Genomic DNA, 20,835 nt, shown 5'->3' on the forward strand with positions numbered 1-20,835 from the left:
GATAGAGTGTATGAGTGTGTGGCAGTGGGGTGTATGTGTGTGTGGCAGTAGAGTGTGTGAGTGTGTGGCAGTGGGGTGTGAGTGTGTGGCAGTAGGTGTGTGGTGTGTGGCAGTAGGTGTATGTGTGTGTGGTGTGGCAGGTGTGTGTGGGTGTATGAGTGTGTGGCAGTGGGGTGTATGGTGTGTGGCAGTGGGGTGTGTGGTGTGTGTGATAGGTGTATGGTGTGTGTGTGGGGTGTATGAGTGTGTGTGTGTACAGGGGTGTATGGTGTGTGTAGTGGGGGGTGTATGTGTGTGTGTGATAGAGTGTATAGGTGTGTGGTAGTAGAGGTGTATGTGTGTGTATTAGAGTGTATGTGTGTGTGGCAGTGGGGGGTGTATGTGTGTGTGGCAGTAGAGTGTGTGTGTGTGTAGTAGGTGTATGAGTGTGTGGCAGTAGAGTGTGAGTGTGTGGCAGTAGGGTGTGTGAGTGTGTGGTAGAGGTGTATGAGTGTGTGTAGTAGAGTGTATGAGTGTGGCAGTAGAGTGTATGAGTGTGTGGCAGTAGAGTGTATGAGTGTGTGGCAGTAGAGTGTATGAGTGTGTGGTAATGGAGTGTGTATGTGTGTGTGGCAGTAGAGTGTATGTGTGTGTGGCAGTAGAGTGTATAGTGTGTGGCAGTAGGTGTATGAGTGTGTGGCAGTGGAGGTGTATGAGTGTGTGGCAGTGGGGAGTGTATGGTGTGTGTAGAGTGTATGGTGTGTGTGGCAGTGGGGTGTATGAGTGTGGCAGTGGGGTGTATGGTGTGTGGCAGTAGGTGTGTGAGTGTGTGGCAGTGGGGTGTATGAGTGTGTGTGATGGGGTGTATGGTGTGTGCAGTAGGGTGTATGAGTGTGTGGCAGTAGAGTGTATGGAGTGTGTGTGATGGGGGTGTATGAGTGTGTGGCAGTAGAGTGTATGAGTGTGTGTGATAGAGTGTATGAGTGTGTGGCAGTAGGTGTATGGTGTGTGGCAGTAGAGTGTATGTGTGTGTGGCAGTAGAGTGTATGGTGTGTGGCAGTAGGGTGTATGTGTGTGTGGCAGTAGAGTGTATGTGTGTGTGTGTGGAGTGTATGAGTGTGTGGCAGTGGTGTGAGGTGTGTGGCAGTAGAGGTGTATGAGTGTGTGGCAGTAGGGTTATGGAGTGTGTGGCAGTAGGGTGTATGAGTGTGTGGTAGTAAAGTGTATGAGTGTGTGGCAGTGGCGTGTATGAGGTGTAGTGGTAGAGAATGTATGAGGGTGGTGGTGAATGTGTGGCGTGGTTGTGCCTGTGAATGGGTGGGGCGCGTGATCGCTGTTGAGAGGAGGGGCAGGGGCAGGGGGCTGCGTGGCGGACATTCTCAGGCAGATCTTAAGTGTTACACATTTTACTCTTATTATTTTTACATGCTGGATGAAGTCCCTTATTTACTGGGTCACAAATATCTCAACGTTAAATTTAGTCACCATAAGAAAAAAAATGTGCTTAATTTAAGTTTCAAATGTTTGAATAAATAAAATCTGGTTGGTGATATTGATTTATGAAATAGGAGGAAAGTGTCGTTTACCGTGTGTCAATGTCTGAGGGCCGGCAGTAAGTGAAGCAGGAGGAGTGTAGTGTAGTGGTATTAGTTAGTGTAGTGTACATTATAACCAAGCGTACTAACAAGTAAATAAGTGAGTTTGGTTTTAGAACATCGCAAGTTGAGTCACTGTAGGATCAACATTATAGCCCACCGATCACACACACACCCCCTGCCTCCTCCTGAGCACAGCATCACACTGCATGTCCTCCGACCCATAAATAAATACTTACGTAAATACTAGAATTTAACAGATGTTTACGACATGTTGCTATTTTGCGATCACTAAACCTGATAATGACCTCAGGAGCCGGAAGATTCAGGGTCAGGAGGTGTGTGTTTATCACGACTCTCCCTGTACAACACTTTAATACCTTGAGTTCTGGGAATCTCTTAATAATTTAGGTGAACCATTTTGTTTCTGTAATGGTCATGGTGACGCCGTCCTCACCAACACAACACTGGGTGACGCCGTCCTCACCAACACAACACTGGGTGACGCCGTCCTCACCAACACAACACTGGGTGACGCCGTCCTCACCAACACAACACTGGGTGACGCCGTCCTCACCACACACAACACTGGGTGACGCCGTCCTCACCAACACAACACTGGGTGACGCCGTCTCACCAACACACACTGGGTGACGCCGTCCTCACCAACACAACACTTGACGGCAGTTGGTCGTCTACCAACACAACACTGGGTGACGCCGTCCTCACGGTGACGCGTCTCCACCAACACAACACTGGGTGACGCCGCATCATCCTCACCAACACCTCACCAACACTGGGTGACGCCGTCTCACCAACACAACACTGGGTGACGCCGTCCTCACCAACACAACATGGGTGACGCCGTCCTCACCAACACAGCACTGGGTGACGCCGTCCTCACCAACCACAACACTGGGTGACGCCGTCCTCACAACACAACACTGGGTGACGCCGTCTCACCAACACAACACTGGGTGACGCCGTCCTCACCAACACAACACTGGGTGACGCGTCCTCACCAACACAACACTGGGTGACGCCGTCCTCACCAACACAACACTGGGTGACGCCGTCTCACCAACACAACACTGGGTGACGCCGTTCACCAGCAACAACACTGGGTGACGCGTCCTCACCAACACAACACTGGGTGACGCCGTCCTCACCAACACAACACTGGGTGACGCCGTCCTCACCAACACAACACTGGGTGACGCCGTCCTCACCAACACAACACTGGGTGACGCCGTCCTCACCAACACACATTACACATTTTTCCCATCACCATATATACAGGTGTATATTAACACAACACCAAGAATGTTTATAACTCTCGTCACAGTATTGGCTACAACCACCGCCGCCGAGTCGTAATCTTCGCTCGCTTGATATTATTAACGTCGGGCCGCATGTAAACAACATTTTCGTCAGCTGAGTGGATTGATGAGTCTGGTAAAGCCATTCTCCCCCGGCAGATGTAGCCACCAAGATCTGCCCTCCCCTACACTTGCCCTTCCACCTCTCCACCATTCACGCCCTCACAACCTAACACCATTCACGCCCTCACACCTCACGCCCTCACAACCTCACCTCCCTCACCTCTCACACCATCCACGCCCTCACACCTCTCACGCCCTCACACCTCTCACGCCCTCACAACCCTCACCTCCCTCACACCTCTCGCACATTGACGCCTGTCCTCACTCTCACGGTCTCTCAACCTCATAACCCCTCCGACTGGTGTTCTCTCTCAGTCACACACTCTTCCCATGTACTTAACTCGTTTCCCCCTCACCTCATTCATCTCCCAAGCCTAACCTAACACAAATAAACTTAACCTAATTTAACATAACCTAACTCAACCTAATCTAACCTACCGTGACCTAACAACCTAGTCTAACCTAACTTAACCTAATCTAACCTGACCTCGCCCCCAGATGCCACTTAGCTTAGCAGGTGTGTGTGTGTGTGTGTGTGTGAGAGAGAGAGAGAGAGAGAGAGAGAGAGAGAGAGAGATCTGTAGCCTTCACTGTAGTACGCTGTTTCCCTCCTACCATGACCACAATAACACTTGGTTGCTATCAAGGGCGCGTATGATAAGACATTCAACATCTTGGCCATTTTCACCACTTAGACCTGATGGTCATGACAGTGAGTAGTGTGTGTGTGTGTGTGTGTGTGTGTGTGTGGTAGGTTAAGAGTGCCGTACAAGATTTGCGCCAGACGCTAAGAGTTGCGCCAAGCGTTCTGTGAGGCGAGCAATGAGGATGAAAGCGCGTAGCTTAATTAAGCATAATGTAGCTGCAAGCCCTCACTACACCGTCAACAAACACACATACACACACACACACACTTACGTTGAAAAAACAAACACAATCTTTGCTGTAAAAGAGAAACGGCAGCTGCCACTCTATAAGAGATGTTTTCTCAGTAAAGATGTTTATTATTTCAAGATAAGATGTGTGTGTGTGTGTGTGTGTGGCGACCTGTGGTATAATGGTCAGCATGCTCGCCTCGCAAGCGAGCGGACCCGGGTTCGATTCCTGGGCAGGGTGAAACTATGGGTAAGTTTCTTTACGCCATTTGCCTCCGGGGTAATGGTTAGCCAGTGCAGTTGGCGAGTTGTCCGGTCTTCTCGGACACTGGGTCATGCAACTCGTTAACAAGGGTGTGATTGTTGTGTTGCGACTGCTTCTACACCTGAAACAAATTCACGCTTTGGTGTCCCTCGGTACACGAGAACCATTTAATGAATTTACGGAATTATTTTTGGTGTTATTACTGTCCTGGACACGAGGAGGGATCTGTCATCTCACATGTGTTAATAAGTTTGTTACTGTAGGTTACGTAAAGTTAGGATGGCTGCAATGATTGGACGGATAAGCGGCAGTTTGCAGATCTGGGTGTTCATATGTGGGGTCAAGTTCTAACCTTTTGCTTACCCAACTTACCCTTCCATAACCAAACCTAACCCTGATTTGACCTAACCTACTCTCTACTTCTATTGAACTGAAGCAAATTTACTCTGTCCTCACCTGACCTAGCCTTCAGGTGTGTGTGTGTGTGTGTGTGTGTGTGTGTGTGTGTGTGTAGGCGGGTACCACAGGGGCTTGGCTGGAGGTCATGTACTCAGTGATGTATGCAGCGGGACTTACCTTGACTGTGGTCCAGGATCCTTTCTTCAGCGCCTCCTTTTTTCCCTCTAGTGCTGAGTCATCCACGTCTCTCACTCCTGTTCTTCCCTCCTCCACTTACCTACACGTAATTCTCACTCCCTCTATCACAAGTATTTCTCAGACACGTTCAGAATGTCTCTCACAGCAATTACAACAGTGTGTGTGTGGGGGCGGGGGGTCTAATCACTACTACTCTGTGTGTAAGCGTTCATGTGTACTGAAAATATACAAATGACACATTTTAACTTCGGGGAGTGGACCATATAAAGGGAATTTCAGCAGTTACAGTACAAAAGTGAGATTGTCAAGGAGTGAACACACAAGTTGTTGATGAGTTTTACAGTGGTTGGAATGATGCTGTTCTTATAGCGACCAGTACGTGGGCGTATGAGTTGTGTATTTCGTGTATGTATTGTACACATGTGGCAAAGCGTGGGTGTGAATTTGTTTTATATGGGCGTGTATTAATTTACAAACATACAAATTATACATTGGGCCTTGAAGAAGCAAGTATACACAAGGAGAGTGGGTAGAAAATAGGTCAGGTCGCCATTACCTACGATGATGTGTGGTGGAAGGACGAGAGGGCCCAGAGAACTGCCTACCAACAGTATTTTCTTGTTATATTCTAGGGACGTTAAGGATTAAACACCTTAACCTAACCTGGCCTAACCTGGTGTAATCTAAGTGACAAAAGTATGGGGCGACTGACACAGGTATGGGGCGACTGACACAGGTATGGGGCGACTGACACAGGTATGGGGCGACTTGACACAGTGTATGGGGGTGACTGTCACAGGTATGGGGTGACTGACACAGGTATGGGGCGACTGACACAGGTATGGGGCAACTGACACAGGTATGGGGTGACTGTCACAGGTGTGGGGTGACTGACACAGGTATGGGGTGACTGACAGGTATGGGGCAGACTGACACAGGTATGGGGCGACTGACACAGGTATGGGGCGACTGACACAGGTATGGGGGTGACTGTCACAGGTATGGGGTGTCTGGGTATGGGTGACTGACACAGGTATGGGGCGACTGACACAGGTATGGGGCGACTGACAGGTATGGGACTGGCAGGCGGTATGGGGTGACTGTCACAGGTATGGGGTGACTGCACAGGTATGGGGTGACTGTCACAGGTATGGGGCGACTGACACACAGGTATGGGGCCACTGACACAGGTATGGGGCGACTGACACAGGTATGGGGGTGACTGTCACAGGTATGGGGTGACTGACACATGTATGGGGTGACTGACACGGTATGGGGCGACTGACACAGGTATGGGCGACTGACAGGTATGGGGTGACTGTCACGGTATGGGGTGACTGACATGTATGGGCGACTGACACAGGTATGGGGCGACTGACACAGGTATGGGGTGACTGACACAGGTATGCACAGGTATGGGCGACTGGCACAGGTATGGGGTGACTGACACAGGTATGCACAGGTATGGGGCGACTGGCACAGGTATGGGGTGACTGACACAGGTATGCACAGGTATGGGGCGACTGGCACAGGTATGGGGTGACTGACACAGGTATGGGACTGACACAGGTATGGGGCGACTGACAGGTATGGGGTGACTGTCACAGGTATGGGGTGACTGACACATGTATGGGGCGACTGACACAGGTATGGGGCGACTGACACAGGTATGGGGCGACTGACACAGGTATGGGGTGTGACACAGGTATGCACAGGTATGGGGCGACTGGCACAGGTATGGGGTGACTGACACAGGTATGGGGCGACTGACACACGTATGGGGTGACTGACACAGGTGGAGGGGTCGCACCTGTCCACACCTTATACAGAGGGTGTGTGGGTCACGCCTCACTCCCCCAAGATCGCTGTGTTGCTGTCATTGTCTCGTGATCATTAATTGGTGGAGTAATGAGGGAGTGTGGTGGTGAGACAGTGTATTGGTCGTGTGGTGGTGTGGTGTGATGGTGTAGTAGTGTATTGGTGCTGTGGTGTGGTAGTAGAGTAGTAAGGTGTGGTAATGTGGTATACGTGTATTGGTGGTGTGGTGTGGTGTGGTGGTATCCCTCACCATAGCACAAGGGGTGATGTCCCCCTCCTGTCCCCACCAGATGGGGAGGGTCAGTTAGTGTGCGGACCACTGCCTCGGTAAAAGTCATGTTGCATCGGTACAAGGCCACGCCCACACCTGTCTGACCCACGCCCACACCTGTCTGACCCACGTCCACACCTGTCTGACCCACACCCACACCTGTCTAACTTACTCCCACATCTGTGTGCCTCAGGCCTCCCCTCTCACACGCCCACGCCTGCCTAACTCACGCCCCTCCCTGCCTGACCCACGCCCACACCCTGTCTGACTCATGCCCACACCTGTATGAGCCACGCCACCGCCTCCACTCTCACGCTATAGAACTTTGTCTTGCTGTCAATTAGTTCATAAAATCATGTTTCACCCGTCGGCTAAATCTCTGTGTGTCTTGACGAATTTAGAGTCAGTCAATTTTCTGATCTTCACGAGGGAATTAAGAGAGGCAGTCAGTCACACTTCTGATCTTCACGAGGGACTTAAGGGAGGCAGTCAGTCACACTTCTGATCTCCACGAGGGACTTAAGATTGGCAGTCAAGTCAGTCACATTGGGCAAGAGCTGAGAGAGAGAAAACGGTCGCTGGCACGGACTACAGGATGTGTGACTCAACATTGACGTGAACTGGGTATGTGGGTTGGTTATTTTTAAGGCTCTCAACTATTTTGTCTGTCCCATATATACTGTACCTTGGAGAACCTTCCCTCCTCCCTACGTATTACACCAACACACACAAAGATATCACAAAACTCGATGCACATGTCACGATAATACGTAATCCACCTCTTGAGCCGCGTACACCACAAACACGTTATTCTTCGCGACATCTTTTCAGTGTAATTATTTTGTTTCATCACTATATAACGCGAGCATTGAGGATGGGGACAATGAGGCATTGCCTTTATGATGGTGGACACACACACACACACACACACACACACACACACACACACACACACACTGTATTTCAATTTCCATCGTTGCCCTTTCTGTACACTCAATACAGTACACGGTTGAGGAATTTGCGTTATTTGTATGTTTACCTGTGTCGTGGCTGTGTTCTCTCTCTTTAGGCCGGCAGCGTGCGATGTGTGGAGACAGGAGGCTTGGAAGGATAGGGCCTCCTGGTGGCTTTGGTGGAGGGTTGTGCTATTCACACTTCACTATTACACAGGCGACACCACCTCAATGCCGTCATATATTGGCAAAGGCGGGTTTTATACCTGTGGCGTGAAGATGCATTGTGCTCGAATGCTATAATGTAAAGAATTATTGATTCCCTGAATCATGTGGGTGTGGCCATAGTATATAATATGTTAAATGTGGCCATCGTGTAATATGTTAAGTGGCCAGAATAATACTGTATGTTAAGTGTGACCAGTGTGATATGTTAAGTGTGGCTCTAGTGGAATTTACAGACATATAAGTGTGGTCACAGAAGAATATCATAGTAAGTGTGGCCATAGTAAATTGGATACATTGTTACCAAGATGTACCTTTTTTACAAGTGCCCACCCCTCAAATCACCCCCTTCACAGTTAATCCCTTCCCTCCCTCTCCTCACAGGTCACCCCTCCCCTCCCCTCACACGTCACTAACTGGGAACTGTGGTGACGCCTGCGATGACTGGTGAACTGTGATGGAGAGTTCAAGTGACTGGAGACTGTAGTGTGGGTTCATGGTCAAGGGAGAGTGAGGGAGGTAACTGTAGCCTCAACTTCTGGGCGCTTAGTTCAACATGTCGAGTAGATCGCATCCCCGTGTTATTTACATATTTTCCACATTTTCATTTTCATCGGTTTCCAAAGGACATAAATAAGTAACTTAAGTATTTAACCTCTTTAATCGCACAACAATGTCAATAATTACACTAGTTCATCAACAATTAAAGATTGTGAGCAACAGAGCTGTCTGGAAACTAAAAATCCTACTTACCCTAGTGGTCTGGCGGACGTAGTACTGTAGTGGATTTCTCCCCTACAAACGCTGTTTGTCGCTGAGTAGCCGACCCCGCGAATTCCCCAGTGTATGCCTCGTGGTCTGGGTCAACCAGCGCCGCCATACATCACGGAGGTCAACTACTAAGCCACGCCTACCCCCAATATTTAAGACCTGACCTCGTGGTGACCGCTCTCTTCTTCTAGCTACAGCCGCAGCAAGCAACACCACCTCCTCCGCCGCTGCCTGGCGGCCCTCGCTCCCGCCGGCGAGCATGGCGACCCACAAGCTGTCTTCCTCTGAGCACCCTCACCAACCAGCTCTCTCTACTCAACGCTTGTAACCATGCTGCCTTCCCAGCACCAAGCTGCATTATACATCAATACAACATGTATACGAGCACATTGTGAGTTTCCTGTCTCCATCCCATCCTGGTGTGAACCAAACCACCTGTTTCCCACAAATGGTGACCCCGGAGATTCGCACTCACACAGGATGGAGGAGAAACAGATCACTCTCCCAGTCTTCAAGCAACATGGAAGACTGGCTTATCCACCGAAGCAGCTCTCATCGGCTCTACAGCTACTGTCTCTACAACCGCAGGTTAGACACCCTAGAGCAGCACTGCTTCTCTAAGCAGACACCAGCTCCTCTTCCTGCCCCAAGCACCACGTCCTACCTACCCCAGCACACCCGTCCTGTCAGACGCTGCCCCTGGCCCAGTAGTACCCCCTGCCACTCCTCCTGATGCAGCCCCTGCTCCCGACGCTGCCCATGCGCCTGAGTGCGGACCCACACACCCCTCTTTTCTCCCTCAGGTACCCCCCTGCTACTGTCCTGCACCCTGCTGCTGTTGTGGACCCAGCTGCTGTCACGAGCCCTCATCCGCTTCTGCTGACGCAGCCCCTGCTCCTGACCCAGGCCCACACACCCCAGCAGGTGCATCTGACGACTCTGTACCTGCCGTGAGGGAATCACAACATTTATCGCCTCCACACACCCTTTTTCTCCCTCTCTACTCCCACAGATATTGTATATCTAGACAGTTGTCTCCTCTAGCGGCCGGCTCATCCACGCCCTCGCCGTTATGGCTCACATGTGGCATGCACCGCCCATTCTGCCTCACATGTGCCATGCAACCCTGCAGACAACAAGTCTCCTACACCGCCTGGAGGAAGGGAGAGTGTTGTAGTGGTTCTCCCCTACAAGCGCTGTTTGTCGCTGAGTAGCCGACCCCGCGAATTCCCAGTGTATGCCTCGTGGTCTGGGTCAACCAGCGCCACCATACATCACGGAGGTCAACTACTAAGCCACGCCTACCCCCGCTATTTAAGACCTGACCTCGTGGTGACCTCTCTCTTCTTCTAGCTACAGCCGCAGCAAGCAACACCACCTCCGCCGCTGCCTGGCGGCCCTCGCTCCCGCCGGCGAGCGTGGCGACCCACAAGCTGTCTTCCTCTGAGCATCCCATCCTGAGTGTGAACCAAACCACCTGTTTCCCACAGTACCTCTTCCTTCGACTATAATGCTCATTTTACATACCAATTATCACTACTTGTTCCAGATCCTTGAATAACAGAACCAGCATGTTAGGTGTTTAATATTTGTGGAAATTATCAAATTCTTTAAGATGTAATGAAACAAACTCTTTTATTATAAAAACGTTTTATTTCCACAGCTGATGATCTAGTAGCTGCATAGCGAACCAGATTTTCAAACGGTCATATATGAAAGTGTTAGATTCCTGTATGTATATTCATTTAAATCAATACTGTATAGGAATGAATAAAACCATTGAACTGTACAGAATACCTTACCAAAAGAGATCTCTCCAGATAGTAAAACAGAAGCTGCACCGTAATATGAAAGGATTGTTCATTACTCTGTGGATGTAGTACATTATATGAAAGCACAGGTAAGCTGAACCAAAATACGAAAAGTGTACCACATCCAGGTAGAAATTTAATGGATTTTATCACTGATGTACAGTTGCCTGCACTTATACCTACGTGGTACGGTGGCTGCATTCTGGGTTGTAGGTTTAGATTCCATGTTTTCCAAGTTGGGACGCTAATGTATTATTGCTTAGGGCTGTACTGTATATGTTTCTTTCGCAACAATCTAAATGGGATGGATATACAGTATATTCCTTTATTTACAACACAAACCAAATAGAACATGTATTTCTCTTTTTTTTCTCTGGTTTCACTTAACTTTTCCACACAGCTTGATTGCAGTTGTCAACTATCACAAAGTTTACAGTTTATCTCCTCAGTCGTAGTAGGAAGTGTTAGCAAGCTGTATGCTGTCTTAAATTTAAAGAAATTATAGCGTGTGTGTGTGTGTGATTCTTATCAGAACATTCAAACATGTAATGTATTTCGGCCTTATCCACCAAGACTGAAAGCTGAAACTTAGTCTTTTTATTACTGCTTTCTACTTGTTGTGGATATCATGAAGATTAGGTCTACCTGCCCGCTTGCTTTTGATGTTTTCTTAACTTATATTTATCTACCTCCTAAATCCCTTATTTATGTTATTTCATGTACTGTATAACATGGTATTGCCTCTTCTTTTATTTAAGGAACACCATTGTTCGTGAATAAATAAATATATAAATATATAAGCAGACAATCATATATATTTATGCAATGGCTGCTAAGAATAAAAAGGTATTTGGCTTATGACAGGAGTCTACGCAAAAGACAAGCTCATTCTCTAGACAACAACACGTTTTCTATGATGACCTTAAATATTGCTGGTAAAATTAAATCGAGAGGTGGCGCAGCAGTCAGGGCCTGAACGTTAACTGAATTTAGTACAAGTTTCTCTATATATTCCTTCCTTGGTATAACACACCATTGTGACGTCACTAACAATCCATTTGCTTGGGTGAGCCGTGAGGGAAGGACGTGTGGTGACTGACTGTAGTAAGTGCTGGAACTCTGGAAAGTTTCAAAAGGAGGCTAGATAGATTCATGGATGATAGAGAGTGGTAGTAACTCTCGACAGGAGCTGCCATGCACAGGCCAACCGGCCTATTGCAGACTCCTTATTTTCTTATGTTCTTATGTTCTGTTATGTGGTGATTAAATTTTTTGTTTATATATTAAAAAAAAAATTTAATCACCACATATTTCTACACAAGCTTATGTCGCTACTGTCCCCTGTGGTGAGTAAATTGTTGGTATTTTTATTTTCATAATTAAGTTACATGTGATGTTCAGAGTTGGTTAACCACCGTCATGGCAGTTTGTCAACACTACAATAGTTACTGAGAGTTTTATTCCGTCATCAAATGGAAATTTAGTGAAGATGTTTTATGAAAAGGTAAGTGCAAAGATAAACTCTACCATTTTATATATTATGCTGCCTTGGTAAAGGTAATAGTGTAGTTTATATTGGTGTTTGTAGTAAGATATAATTCGTTGCCGTCGATGATTTGGTGAATTGACAAAAATTAATATGGTTAATATTCGTTTTTATCCCCAGGTATTTCAGGGCTGCATCGCGCCGATGCGGCCGTATCATCTCACGTCCAGAAAATGCCTCAAATTTCACCATATCATATTAAGTTCTTACTGTCTAATATACCAGGGAAGTTAAGGTAAGGTTAGGTAGGTTTGTTTGGTTTGGTTGGCCAGGTCTGTTCTTCTTACCCACAAATGTTAAGTCGCGTTTATTTTAAAAATATCCATTTTTTAACGTATTTACACAAACTACAAATTTCCACTAAAATATAACAATGAAAATATATCCCAACTAAATTGTGCAGTACCTATATATAAGCTCTGATGACAATATTCAGTCAAGTGTAGTTAATCTAAAATCCTACTCGGAAAATAAAAAAATATTTATGATCTTGGCTTCTGACGAAAGAACATTCTGGACCGCTGGGCAGGGGTTGATTAGGTCATCATAACTTCTGATTTCATGATTGGTGCTCATTCTTCTAATGTCTTTAAATATATAAAAGATATAAACTTATATAGATGCAACATTGCTTGATAGAAGGTACAGTACTTGAATATCAAATGGGTAGGAAAGCCGCTAATATGTCCTGTCTTATCAATGTTAAGTCGGCCTCTCCTCCTTGAGTGTAGAAGTTGGTCTCTTCTCTTCAAGAGTTCGTGTTGGTCTGAGGCATCATGTGGCAAATCTAGCATCGTTCTAGGCATTGTCACGTGGCTAATATTGGCACAAAATATCTTGGGCCTAAAATGGTTTATCTCCTAAACAACAAATTATAATTATTCATATTTGGTAAACTTATTATTTTAATATGAAGTAGTTTCTTATGAAATTTGGTAACAAAACAAATCTTAGTTTCGGGGATAAAATTCTCACATCCTGCCAAAAAATAAGTTTCTTTTCTTACTAGTCATTCAGGTGGTAGGCTACATTCAAAAGCACTTACTTTGTTAAATCGTCCATATTACTTGGAACTTAAGACTATAATCAGCATAATAATACACCTACTCCTCGACTTTGACCTACTCGACTTAGAACCACCTGGACATACTGCCGCCCCAATCGTACAAAATTTTTTTCAAATTACGCATTTTCAAGTCCCGACGTTAGTGATTGCGCCGTGTACTGACAAAATTTTCGTTTGTAATTCCCTTTAAAATGGCTGGCATGCTTAAAAGTGAGAGTTTTGTGGTGCTGAGAAGAAAAGGAGACCGCATTTTCGACTTACAACCAATTCGACTTACGACCTGGATTTGGGTCCCTAACCCCATCGTAAGTCGAGGAGTGGCTATATTACTATGCATAAAGAAATATTCACATTTATACAGTATTTACATTTATCACGTCTTTTTCGTGACAGTCGAAGTGAAATGTCGTCGGCTGTGAACTCGCCAACACCCTGTATTTACTGGATAGGTTGTGGTAGTTTTGGATATATAATGGTGAGGTTGTGGTTTGCTGTGATATATACTGTATTATATCTTGAGAATCTTGATTGAGAATAGTTTTGCTGTGTGATACAGTATACGTTTTTACCTTTGAGGGTCTTGACTGTGGTAGTTTGCTGTAACATATATATATGAGGTCTTGACGGTGATAGTTTTTTTACACTTTTTTATTTTCGCCACTGATCGGCTTGTGCTTGGGCGATCGGTGCGCTCTCTTTTCATTTATCTTCTTCACCAAAAGATCGTCAAATACTGGGCATGCACGGCTCCTGAATGTACCTGAACCGCTCCTGTGTTGGTCAAGTCTTGTCTTGAAAGAGCTTTCACAGTTGCTTCGGCATTAAGGTTTTCCAGAGGTTTGTCTCAAAAAGTTTGCCCTCACGGTTTTCTGGGCGGCTTCTTCAATCTTGGCTTCGCGTCACCAGCTCAAACGACGTCCTGGCTACGGTGGACTTCTTGTGTACCTGGGCAAGTTCAGGCGCTTTTAGTATAGGTTGTGCAGTACTGAATTCAGCATATCTCGGGGACCAGATGGGGTGACAGTACTCCAGATGGGGAAGCACTTCATTCTGCTGTGTGATATATATTTTTACCTTTGGGGTTCTTAGCTCTGCACTTTTAAAGATCTGTGGAAATTTAACAAACCAACACTTGACTAAATTGTTGTAAATTAGGTTCAGTAGTTTTGGTTGGGTTGGTATATTTTGTCTGTTTTCAAGAACTGCTTGATACCACAGATATCATCGGGGAAAAGGCCAATGATGATGACTTTATCAATTATCAAACACTGTGATTTTTTGACTTCCATTTTCTTCACATTATCAACTTCATGTGACTCACCAGACAACAGAGAGCAGCAGTGACCCTTGTACTGCTGTCACAATCACCGCTCAGCGTCCTGAAGAGAATGTGATGCTGGGAGACCCACCAAGAACCTTCTTGCACGCTACAGTACGGTCTTCAGTGGTACTGGCCTTGATTATAAAATGTAAGTATAGTATAATACCTTCCTAAAACAAATTGTTCTTGCTAAAAAGAAATGAAAAATTGAGTACAGTACAGTACATACTTAAGGATATATTCTAACTGCTTTGTTAGATGTGTTATTTTATGGTATTCCCCTTCCTGAATATTAGATCATAAAAATGAAGTGTTTAGCTTATATTAGTTTAATTATGTATATTTAATACTGTATAAGAATCCTAGAGTTTAATATTAAGTAATTTATGTTATAATTTCACCATTTATCAGCTTGCAGTAATATCTCCGTCAGTCGGAATCCCTCAAACCTGGAACTCCGATAGCCGGATTTTAAATTTTCTTGGAAAATCATTCCCAAAGACAGAGTTTTCCGGAAAATTCTGGCTTTGGGAACGATTTTTCGAGGGGCACATTTTCTGGAAAATTTCAAGAAAATTTTCCCGGTATCCGGAAAATTCTGGGAAAGGGGAAGTTTTTCTGGGTTTGAGAGATGATGTAATGCACAATTTCTTGAACTCTCAAGAATATTTTTGTTACTCGGAAAATTCTAGTTATGAGGAATTTTTTTTCCGGCTTTGAGAGTCATCTCTTTACCCGGAAATCTCATTCCCGAAAGTGTTCTGCACCAATTGTTCCGGCTAATGAAGATATCACTTTACTAGTCATTCACGGAGTTGGTTTGTTCTTTGTTAGTACTGTACTCTGTAGTGACATTGTCCAGTATTGGTACTGGAGGAAAGCGGAGTATCCGGAGAAATTCTGCCATGTTTGGTAGTGTCACACTGGATAGCACCCTTCCCACATATGTCTGAGGTCAGGACTCGAACCCAGGACACAGTGGGTGAGAGATATGTGTGTAATCACTGTAGGTAAATTGAGTTTTGTTCAGGGGATGAAATAGTAGTCTGAAGCCTTTGATTGAATTGACTTAGTCCCTTGAGTTAAGACATTTATTTACTGAAGGAGTTAAATCATCATACTCAAGGGGGTTAATTCATCATACTCAAGAAAATAAGTTTGCATACTCAAGGGGTAAAGTTATCATACTCAAGGGTTTAAATCATCATACTCAAAGGTTTAAATTATCATACTCAAGATGTAAAGTCATCATACTCATGGGATTAAATCATCATACTCAAATGGTTAAATCATCATATTGAAGGTAAAATCATCATACTCAGGATGTAAAGTCATCATACTCATGGATTAAATCATCATACTCAAAGGGTTAAATCATCATATTGAAAGGATTAAGTTATACTCGAGGGATTAAATCATAATACTTCCAGGGCTGTACTCTAGTGGTCAGCATCATATTGAAGGGTCATACTTGCTTGCTCAGGTGGAAGGCTGGCTGGTTCAGGTGAAGGGCTGGCTGGCTGGTTCAGGTGAAGGGCTGGCTGGCTGGTTCAGGTGAAGGGCTGGCTGGCTGGTTCAGGTGAAGGGCTGGCTGGCTGGTTCAGGTGAAGGGCTGGCTGGCTGGTTCAGGTGAAGGGCTGGCTGGCTGGTTCAGGTGAAGGGCTGGCTGGCTGGTTCAGGTGAAGGGCTGGCTGGCTGGTTCAGGTGAAGGGCTGGCTGGCTGGTTCAGGTGAATGGCTGGCTGGTTCAGGTGAATGGCTGGCTGGCTGGTTCAGGTGAATGGTTGTCTAGCTGAAGCGAACGTCTGGCAGGTGAAGAACCACACCAAACAGGTAAAGTACTTGTGACAATATATAATGTCTATATGTAAGGTATTTATGAATATTGTCTAAAACTTTTTGTATTCCAGGTTTGTATGGCTGACTGTGGACCCACAAGGAGGTGCTGCCTGGAGGTGAGTGAGGGGAAGGGGGTGTGGGTGGGTGGGGAGGAGGGGGATGGGTGGGAGGGGGGTACGGGGGGGAGGAGTGGGAAGGGGTGGGTGGGAGGGGGTGGGTGTATGGGTGGGAGGAAAGGTGTCTGCATGGGAGTGAGTGTGTGTGTGTGGATGGGAGGTCCTTCCATCCACTCACCCATCCACACACCCTTCCTCTCATTCACACACCCTGAGGGTCTTTCTAAATCTTTCAGATTGTGTGGCTGTCTGAGGAGAACGGCTGGCTGGCTGGCTGGCTTTGGTGAAGGGTTGACTGGCTGAGGCGAACGTCTGGCAGGACACGAACCCTACCAAACAGGTCAAGTACTTGTGACAATAAGTTATGTCTATATATAACGACTTTATAAACAGTCTAAAACTTATTGTATTCCAGGTTTGTATGGCTGACTGTGGACCCACAGCAAGGTGCTTCCTGGAGGTGGTAAAAGTAAAACATATTTTTGTAACAGTAACAGCACCATAGTTAGTAGTAGATATACAGTAGTAACTCCGCCTTGTTCAACTGAACATGCCGGTCCCCAGCCCGGATAAAGGAGGAGGGCTACTGCAGTGTTGCATGATCACCACTTCTTAAACTCTTCTTTTTTAGACCAATTTATAATACAAGGTACAGTAACTCTTATTTTATCAAGAAGACCATGTTTACTGTATATTTACCAAGACCAGCAATGTAGATATTTACATATACACTCACTCCCACTTAATGGGACCTTCATGTTTTGAGACCATGTTTAAAATTGCAAGACTAACCATGCAGTACACAGTATATTAGGTATTGTAGACAGGAAATCTTGAAAAATAAAAGGAGTTCTACAGGTATATAGTTCATTTTCATTTATTATACACCTCATATATGTTGGTTTACAATAATAGTCCAGAAGTTTTATACAGAAAGATTACAAAAGAACTTGTCAAATTGCCTTATTGTTCTGTGTTAAACCTGCTCTGTGTAGGTAATTAAGTTTACTAGACATTCGGGTAGTCTTATGTTATCAATTAAAACTTTAATTATCTAGTATTAGTGTAGGAGGAAATCAGAGAACTTGTAATGGTTGGTAATGTCACGATAAAATTTTTCTCTTATCTCGAGATAAGCACATTGCCACTACTATGCACATTTCTTCTCGGCAGATACATTGTGATGGAGGTATCATCACGCTTTCACAATCTCAAGTATTTCCCAATTCAACGTCTATAATGGACTCCACTTAAGGTTAGTTTATTATACTATACCTTAATGATTGTCTATCTTATGTCAGGTTTTGGTCATACACAAGATTGTGTGATCTAATAATGGAAGTCTTGTACTTTGTGAATAATTTTGACCAGTATAGGGGTATTTCTAAATTTAAATTTATTCAAGTGACCAAGTCTGTATAGTATTCACCACTAGTCCATTTACTAGCCTTTTGGCAGGTGTGGGAAGGAGTGGGCATGATATTTGCTAGGTTTACACCTTTCAGCACCCTTCTCGTATCTGTCCCAGGCTGGAGTTTGGGCCCCAGGACAGTTTTGCAAGATACTCACACTACCACCAACACCCACTGTACTTTAGGTCAAATATAAAATTATTTCGTTTCAAAACGTTACAACTTTAAACATGACCATTGGATTTCAAAGTCTTTAGCTTTTTGTACAATTAATTTAATTTACAGTGTTATACATAATAGTAAATTTAGAATTTGAATTATAATTTTAAAAGGATTTCTTTTCAAAATTTTAGGCAAAACAGACTTCCATTCAACATTTGGTGTGCAGTGTCCAGATTGTCAACATTCCGTAAGTAAAATCCCTACTGTACTTTACTTTCATGTACTATGTATACATTACTTTCAAAATAATATGTACCGGTATACAAAATCAAAAACGTATCTTTACGGACATGGCCAATGAATTTCAAAATGAAGATCGACACCTGTTGTCTCCAAGGTTGTCAAACTCCTTCTGAGGTGCCATGGTTTAACACCACCATAAAGATGCATTTTTGATGATGTACCCCTAGTAATAACTACACTGAAATGAGATATTACAATGCCATCTGTAGGTACAGTCCTGTAGTCATCTTTTTAGTTTTGATTTTGCATACCCAATAGGTCACTGCATGGGCATTAGTTTGCAACAGTTCTACATAAGCTGGCACTTGGATGTCAATTAGTGATAAGTATACATAGGCTATCGTATTGGCATCACAGTATACTGTACTCTACACCTCACCTTTAGGTTTCAAGTTCAGTTTACAAGATCATTATTATTCTATTTTTCCAAAATCGGAGTATAAAAGATGTCGAATTTATTCAGGGTTTATTTGATTATGAACATATATTGTATAATGAGAGCCAACATAATATTCTCTTTCTCGATACAAGTGCCAGCCATTACACAATATACCTACTTTTTTTTAATCTGTGGCTCGACTCGAGGCTTACTTATACGTTCTTAAATATTACTTTACTGTACGTACTTTTAAATATTTTCTCAATTCTTATTTGTATAAATAAATTTTTGCTTAAGCTGGCAGTCTTGAAGGTGTGGGATGGTTGAGAACAGTCGCTGTGGTCATCTGGCCATCTTGCTTTCACACCTGGTACATCGATCTTGTACACCAACCACCTGAAATAATATTTTGAATTTAGGTCATTCTTAATTAACATTAATGTATCATTACCAAAATTTCTTGCATTCTACCTTGTATACTTACAGATATCCATACACTTGAGCACACTCCTATAACAAATTACGCGGTGAGCAGCAGTCTTCTCACAGGCATCATCCACAACATTCCTTCACAGTACATGCCATTTTACTCAGATAAATTTATAAAATTCACTATTAACCATTGTATGAGCACACCACTACCGCCCGTGCACGAGTACCCTCCACTGCCCAACGTACGAGCGTCCCAACCCTTCTCACAAAGCAAGTCACTCTTTTTCATTCTTACATTGTGGGTTTTAGGATAGCTATACAAAGACACAGGTAACTTAAGGTAACTTAACTGGGGAGGCTGAATTAACATGTGTTACATCTTGCTCAAGGTTGGCTCCGTCACTTCCTCTATGTTGGCCTTTAAGTAAATCATCTGTCACCTGCAATATTTTTCGAGTTATTTCTGTAAAATGAAGGTTAAACCTACAATATCCTTCTACCACTAGACCTCCTGTACTTTGACTCCAACTGTACACAATTTATCAAATTTTAATAATTTACAAAAGTAAATTTTAGGTAACACTCTGTATTCATGATCAGTAAACCCAAGTGGCTTATAAAATAGTATGAATTGAGGTTCTTTGAATATATTAAATACTAAACATGTTTTGTATAATAGCGTAATACTGATTTGGTTCAGTCTAGGTTAGTTATGTTTAATCTAAGTTAGGATGGTTAGGTCAGTAAAGTTAGTCGAAACCCACGCACAACAACTTGCTTTACGTGCTAAATATACTACTATACTACTGCTAATTTTCTCTAATAACCAGTAGGCATGTAGTCCTGTATATTTATACTGTCACTACAACTAATATAATTTTACTACAGTCAGTCCACACACAGTCCTCCAGAGCCCTCCAATGCACACAGTCCTCCAACACATACACACCCTCCACTGCCCAGTGTAGGAGCACAGTGTTGTGTGGTTTATGGGATGACCATAATAGCCAAGATATACAAGTAACTTAACTGATGAGGCTGAAGTAACATGCTGCTTGTTAAATCTTGCTCAAGGTTCCGTCACTTCTTCATTGGTCTTCAAGTACATCAGCTGTCACCTGCAACATGTTTAAAGTTGTAATTAATGTAGAATGAAAATTACACTTGCATCTTCCATCTACCACGTGTACTTAAACTGCCCCCAACTGTTTACATAAATCATTACCTCCACATTAGTTTACTCAAATTACTTCTCGCCAACACCAATACGGTACTGCTACACTATACTACACATCACTAGACTGCTTCATGCACTATACACAAGGTTTACTACAGCTCTTACTAGACCTTCCCTCCCTCATGCCCCCTTAAGTGTCCCCCTCGACAGCTTGTTTACACTTCGTTTGAATGACAAACTTCACCACAACCACCTGCCCACCTCGTGCACAATTCCTTCTCATGGGAACACAACCACAGCCACCCCACGCCCTCTCACGAAACTTTAAATGACCCCACAAGCCAAACCCACCTACACTCAAAACGTTATATGACACCACAACAAGCCACACCCTCACAAAACATTTAACGATACCACAGGAAGCCACACCCACCCACAACTCCACAGAGTTAAACGACCACCGACAAGGTACACCCACCCA

General features: G+C 44.5%; 1 protein-coding gene and 1 long non-coding RNA gene across 3 annotated transcripts in view; one reads left to right on the forward strand and one right to left on the reverse strand.

Moving 5' to 3' along the window:
• Positions 1-7,919, reverse strand: part of LOC121866440 (serine-rich adhesin for platelets-like) — a 37,359-nt gene extending 29,440 nt beyond the window's left edge. For both annotated transcript variants that reach the window (XM_042366108.1, XM_042366107.1), the window contains exon 1: positions 7,882-7,919. The gene's annotated coding sequence lies outside the window, so the exon portion shown is untranslated. The remainder of the gene's footprint in view (positions 1-7,881) is intronic.
• Positions 7,920-17,066: 9,147 nt separating this feature from the next.
• LOC121866442 lies at positions 17,067-19,723 on the forward strand. The gene is made up of 3 exons (XR_006088979.1): positions 17,067-17,744; positions 18,255-18,310; positions 19,232-19,723. It is a non-coding gene; the product is annotated as an uncharacterized LOC121866442 (long non-coding RNA).
• Positions 19,724-20,835: the final 1,112 nt, after the last annotated feature.

The sequence above is a fragment of the Homarus americanus genome, unplaced genomic scaffold (assembly GCF_018991925.1).
Source record: "Homarus americanus isolate GMGI-L3 unplaced genomic scaffold, GMGI_Hamer_2.0 scaffold16430, whole genome shotgun sequence".
NCBI classification, from domain to species: Eukaryota; Metazoa; Arthropoda; class Malacostraca; order Decapoda; family Nephropidae; genus Homarus; species Homarus americanus.